Source organism: Podarcis tiliguerta (genome assembly GCF_965153285.1).
Source record: "Podarcis tiliguerta genome assembly, chromosome: 11".
Taxonomy (NCBI): Eukaryota; Metazoa; Chordata; class Lepidosauria; order Squamata; family Lacertidae; genus Podarcis; species Podarcis tiliguerta.
In genome coordinates, this window is record NC_139544.1 from 46,676,303 (window position 1) to 46,681,679 (window position 5,377).

Below are 5,377 nucleotides of genomic sequence, written 5' to 3' on the forward strand. Positions count from 1 at the left end.
GAAGCTGTCTGCGGACAAACGCTGGCTCCCTCGGCCTATAGAGCGAGATGAGTGCCGCAACCCCAGAGTCGGTCACGACTGGACCTAATGGTCAGGGTTCCCTTTACCTTTACTTTTTCATATATAAAGTGCTTCATGCGGTGCAACCCTTCTCCGCTTGACTTGGAAGCAGATTCCACTGTGTTTGTTAAATGTGTTCAGGATTGCAACCCCAATATCATCCATGCTATATGAGGAATTGAGGCTGCTATTCACAGGAATGTAAGATGCGTGCAAGCTGGTTATGGGTGCCACAGTCATGCTTCCCAGCTACTGGGATAGCTCAGTTGGTAGAGCATGAGTCTCTTAATCTCAGGGATGTGGGTTTGAGCCCCACATTGGGCAAAAGATTCCTGCATCACAGGGCGTTAGACTAGAAGACCCACGTGTTACCTTCGAATTCTACAATTCTATGATTCTGTGATTCTACCCACTGATATACATAGATCTTTCCCCCAAATAGGAACAGGGGAAGCCTCCTTAGAAATAGCCAGTGGCACTGGAAGTAGTACACAGCCATGATTCACAACTAGTTATCGTCAACAACCCTATCTTCCATGAAATTTTATAAATCTTTTTTAAAGCCATCCAAGTTGGTGACCATCACTTAAGAACATAGAACAGCCTCTTGGCAGTGGTCCATCTACTCCTGCATCCTGTTATCACAGTGGCCAGATGCCTATGAAAAACCCACAAACGGGACCCGAGCAGAAGAGCACTGTCCCCACCTGCGTTCTCCAGCAAAATCACATCTTGTGGCAGTAAGTTCCATAGTTCAACTATATGCAATCCTATTACAAATAAGAAAGTGGCCTGAGTCCAGACAATGGGTGTCCACCTCAGAAAGACTGCACTGTTTGCTTCACGCTTTAGTCATCCTTAATCCATCGTCCTTGCTAGCCTCTCGTCTTGGATAATGTGCTCTAGGAATCCTGTATAAAAAGGACAAGTGGCTCATGCAACTGTTAGGGGAAAATCAGAAGAGCCTGATGTTAGGTGCACAGGGGCAAAGCCCTTGAACCATCTATGGGTCTTGAGTCCTATACAGCCTTATCAGGTGCTAACACAACCCAGACATCTAACAGTGAGTGATCTGCTCAAGAATAACTAGCAAATTCATAAGGCAGCTCTGCCACAACCAGCTCACTCCACTATATTATATAGACACAATCAGTTAATTTTGTTGAACTCTTCTTGATAACTTATAGGCAATCTACCTCTAACAAATTAAAGATTTAGAAAGGGGGGGGGGGTCAGAAAAGATGCTCCTGCACACCCCGAGTGATACTTTCTTCATTAAACATTACTTTTTCAAATCACGCTTTCTATAGGATAGTTGAGAGAAGAGCCTCCTGCCAGCAGCCACAATGGCAATCCATTTTCAAACAAACTTTTTATTTGTGCTTAGTCAAAAAATATTTGCTTAATAAATATTTGGCCAAAAATAATATTGGCAAGACTTAAGTGCTGTTAAGTTTCCACAAAGACTCTACTCTTATCATCCCCAAACTGACAAGGAGAGCACAACTATCAAATTGTAAAGGCGGTCCACAGTTTTAGAATGTGTATATGGATGATCAAACGCAGCAAAAGCAAAGCCCAACTAGATCATACTATTATATGTCGCTTCAGTCGAAGTTGCCACCCATAACAAGCAGATTAATTCCAGAACAGTTTTTGAACAGTTCCTATCAAAACGCAAAGCCATAAACCATGTTTGCAAAGCAAAACGGTCTGTTTATTTTGTAACCGGTCATACTGAGGATATGGTCCATCAAATCTGTCTCTCAGCTGCGTCTCCACTGCACTCTCAGCCTAATTCAGGATTTGTTAAGCTACCAGTCAGAGTCCAGGAATAGGACTCTAACAAATTTCTAGTCCCTAAATAAAATATTTAAATAATAAACACAAAGTTGGTCTTACAGATTTTAATTGCACTTACTTCCAGAAATTGGCTGAACTTGTGTAATTCAGTTTGGGCAGACTGTAACTTGAATCAGAATGAGTGCACTTATGAAACTGCAGTTCAGCAGATTTCTTTACAAGGTGGTTTGAGAAGATGGAAATGGCCTTGCACCCATGCAGAACTGGGATAGACTGGACTTTAATGGGTCTGTGCATCCCTAGTTCCAAATACATGTTATTTTCTCACTGAAGCTTACTAATAAATCAGTGTAGGTTAACACTGAATAATCTACTTGTACTGGTTGCAGAGGAATGCAAGTATTTTACTACTTGCTCCCACACTTTAACTATATGGGAAAAGTTAAAATACTGTGCTGAAAGGTCCCTCCATGAATGGGATCAGCTTTTATTCTTGACCATCTTATACTTTTTTTTTTTTAAGTGCTGCTTTAGTACTATTGCATTATTATGAAGGTCTTTAAAAAGGTAACATACTATTATTCATATACAAGAAGTTAGGAAAGTATTCCATATGCTGTGTTTTGGATATTATTATATAATAAACAGAACAATAAAAAATAACAGTGGCAAAATTAAGCCTTGGCTTTTATTTTCAATAAAGTATAGCATGTCTATCTTCTGCAATACATCATTTTAAACATTGTATGTGGTTCCTCCTGAACTTCCTAAATTATCAAAGTGACCCGTGAGGGTGCTTACTCTCTCACCACCTCAGGCTGAGAAGGTTCCCAACCCTGGTGTAGATAATACTGAACTAGGTGGACCAAAGGTCCAAGTCACTATTTTAGTCACTATTCCTAAAAAACTTCCTTCCCCAATGTTGTTGTTGTTGTTTAGTCGTTTAGTCGTGTCCGACTCTTCGTGACCCCATGGACCAGAGCACGCCAGGCACTTCTGTCCTCCACTGCCTCCCGCAGTTTGATCAAACTCATGCTGGTAACTTCAAGAACACCATCCAACCATCTCATCCTCTGTCATCCCCTTCTCCTTGTGCCCTCCATCTTTCCCAACATCAGGGTCTTTTCCAGGGAGTCTTCTATTCTCATGAGGTGGCCAAAGTATTGGAGCCTCAGCTTCACGATCTGTCCTTCCAGTGAGCACTCAGGGCTGATTTCCTTAAGAATGGATACGTTTGATCTTCTTGCAGTCCATGGGACTCTCAAGAGTCTCCTCCAGCACCATAGACCCTCATTAGTTAGGTTCACCTATCTCTACTGCTGTATTAACTTTCAGCCATCAGTTGGTGGCTGAAGAATACTTTTCCTGGCAACCCCAAGATCATTGGATGGAATAAAGTTTTCATCTGTAACTACTTTTAGATGTCTTTAATTGTAATTGGTTTTTCAAAGAGTGCTTTAACTGTTTTACAATGTTTTTGTTTTTAAATTGTGTATCTGTTTGCTGCCCTGGGCTCCTTGCAGAAGATGGGACATAAACCCAATGTCTAACAATACAGTAGTACCTCTGGTTAAGTACTTAATTCATTCTGGAGCTCCATTCTTAACCTGAAACTGTTCTTAACCTGAAGCACCACTTTAGCTAATGGGGCCTCCTGCTGCCACCGTGCCGCTGGAGCATGATTTCTGTTCTCACCCTGAAGCAAAGTTCTTAACCCGAGGTAATATTTCTGGGTTTGCGGAGTCTGTAACCTGAAGCGTATGTAACCTGAAGCGTATGTAACCCGAGGTACCACTGTACAAGACAGCTTCTTATGTTCCTTTGATGCACCACTAATATGCTTCTGCTTGGGTTCCAAACTCTGGCAGAGTATGGCTGTACTGGAGGCCTCCAGTAGTATAAAACCTGTCCCCTGCCCTGCTACTTAGCAGTACTTGTCCCATATCCACCAGCTCATCAGCTGGCTCAAAGAATGCTCTTGGTAATTTTGAAAAAAAGCAACATATTGTTTATGCATTCCAATGCTTAAAACTTTCTTTCCCTCCTTGCTGTAATCCCATTTCCTTCCTCTTTCAGTTTTAATAGTATGTAAAAGTGTTCCTTTTTTTTAAAAAAAAAAACCCATTAAGATAGATGATCACAGGGATACAGAAAATGAAGGTTAATTGCGCAATCTTCTCCCCTTGGTTTTAAGCCAATGGATCACTTTTTTGAGCTCTACCTTTGCTTGGTTGATATTTGTTTTACTTCGGTAGGCAGTTTTAAAAAGAATTATGAGCAAATGACCTATGGCATACATTTCTCTTCGCTCTAGAATGTTGGCAGACTTTCTTTTTATCACTGTTACTATGGCAAGTTACAGCTTCAATTTGTTCTGGCCTTTTAGATCGTGAAGTGGCATTTTTCACCCAGCCCAGATTTAGTCACCTTTTAAATCACCAGCAGGGTTGTTGAATGTGTGCTTTGTTTATAGCATGAAAGATATAATTAAACTGAACACATTTTCTGGATTGTAGCCACAATGTTTTTTTTCTTTAAAATCAAAGCAGACCGACTTAGTTGGTCTCTAAGGTGCTACTGGAAGGAATTTTTATCTTGTAAAAATAGCTCTTAGGTAGGAAATGTACAGTGCTAATAAACTGAGTGCTTGGCTGTTGCTTATGATAAATGTATACTTTTATTGTGTCTGGAAATATATGTCCAGGGGATTTAAAAAAAAAAAATATCCAAACGAGTTTTGTACACTGTTCTTGCAAGTAACTCATGGTTCCACACACCCTTGCGCACCATCAGACAATTTGTGGGATAGCACTGCTGGCTCCTAGATTTTGCATAGCCTCCAAACAGCCCACTCACCCTAGGCTTGGTGTATTTCAGTGATCCTTTATGTCGGTCCTGGCTTTCAGGGCTGGAAGGGATTTGCTCCAATCACAATTGGCTCTGGGTTGTGAGCGTCTCCCTCCTTCTTTCAGTGAACTGCCTCCCTTCTCCGTGTGTGAAGCCCTGCAGAGCTGCTGCCAGTCCGTGCGTGCAATACTGTACTGAGTTAGATGATAGACCAAGGGAGATCAATACTTTGTATAAAGGCGGCAGCTTCCTGCAGGAAGGTGGAACTGGACAGCTCACGGCGCCCACCGGCCGCCTTCGCCTCTCCCAATCTTCCCCGTTTTATTCTTTTCCAAACTACGGAACGTTCTCCGCCGGCGCGCTCTGGACAAGGGCATTTCCTATTGGTCAATCGCGGCGGGAGGCGCTCGAGCCCGTTTCGTGCCCCGCGCGGCTATAATGTCGCACCGAGGAGCCATCAACCAATGGGCGTTTTCTGGACTGGGCGACGGCTGCGCAGGCGCAGAAAGCGAGACGACGTCGAAGGCCCGTATTGGACCTGCCGGGCTTTAGAACGCGTGGGAGCGCGATGTTTTACTTCTGTGGCAAAAACGGGGAGGGGGGGAGAGAGCGGGCTCGCGGCGCCTGCGCACAGTGTCCCTTCCCTCCCGCTCACTAACACCCCCTC

The 5,377-nt window shown here is 43.1% G+C and overlaps 2 protein-coding genes across 7 annotated transcripts in view; one reads left to right on the forward strand and one right to left on the reverse strand.

The window, feature by feature from the left end:
• RANBP3L (RAN binding protein 3 like) overlaps positions 1 to 2,537 on the forward strand; it is a 47,626-nt gene extending 45,089 nt beyond the window's left edge. For 5 of the 6 annotated variants that reach the window (XM_083402962.1, XM_083402959.1, XM_083402964.1 and 2 more), the window contains one exon: positions 130 to 2,537. The gene's annotated coding sequence lies outside the window, so the exon portion shown is untranslated. The remainder of the gene's footprint in view (positions 1 to 129) is intronic. The other variant, XM_083402961.1, reaches the window with a different exon arrangement.
• Positions 1 to 5,377, reverse strand: part of IL7R (interleukin 7 receptor) — a 188,913-nt gene that overhangs the window by 82,483 nt on the left and 101,053 nt on the right. The gene's annotated exons all lie outside the window — the stretch shown is intronic.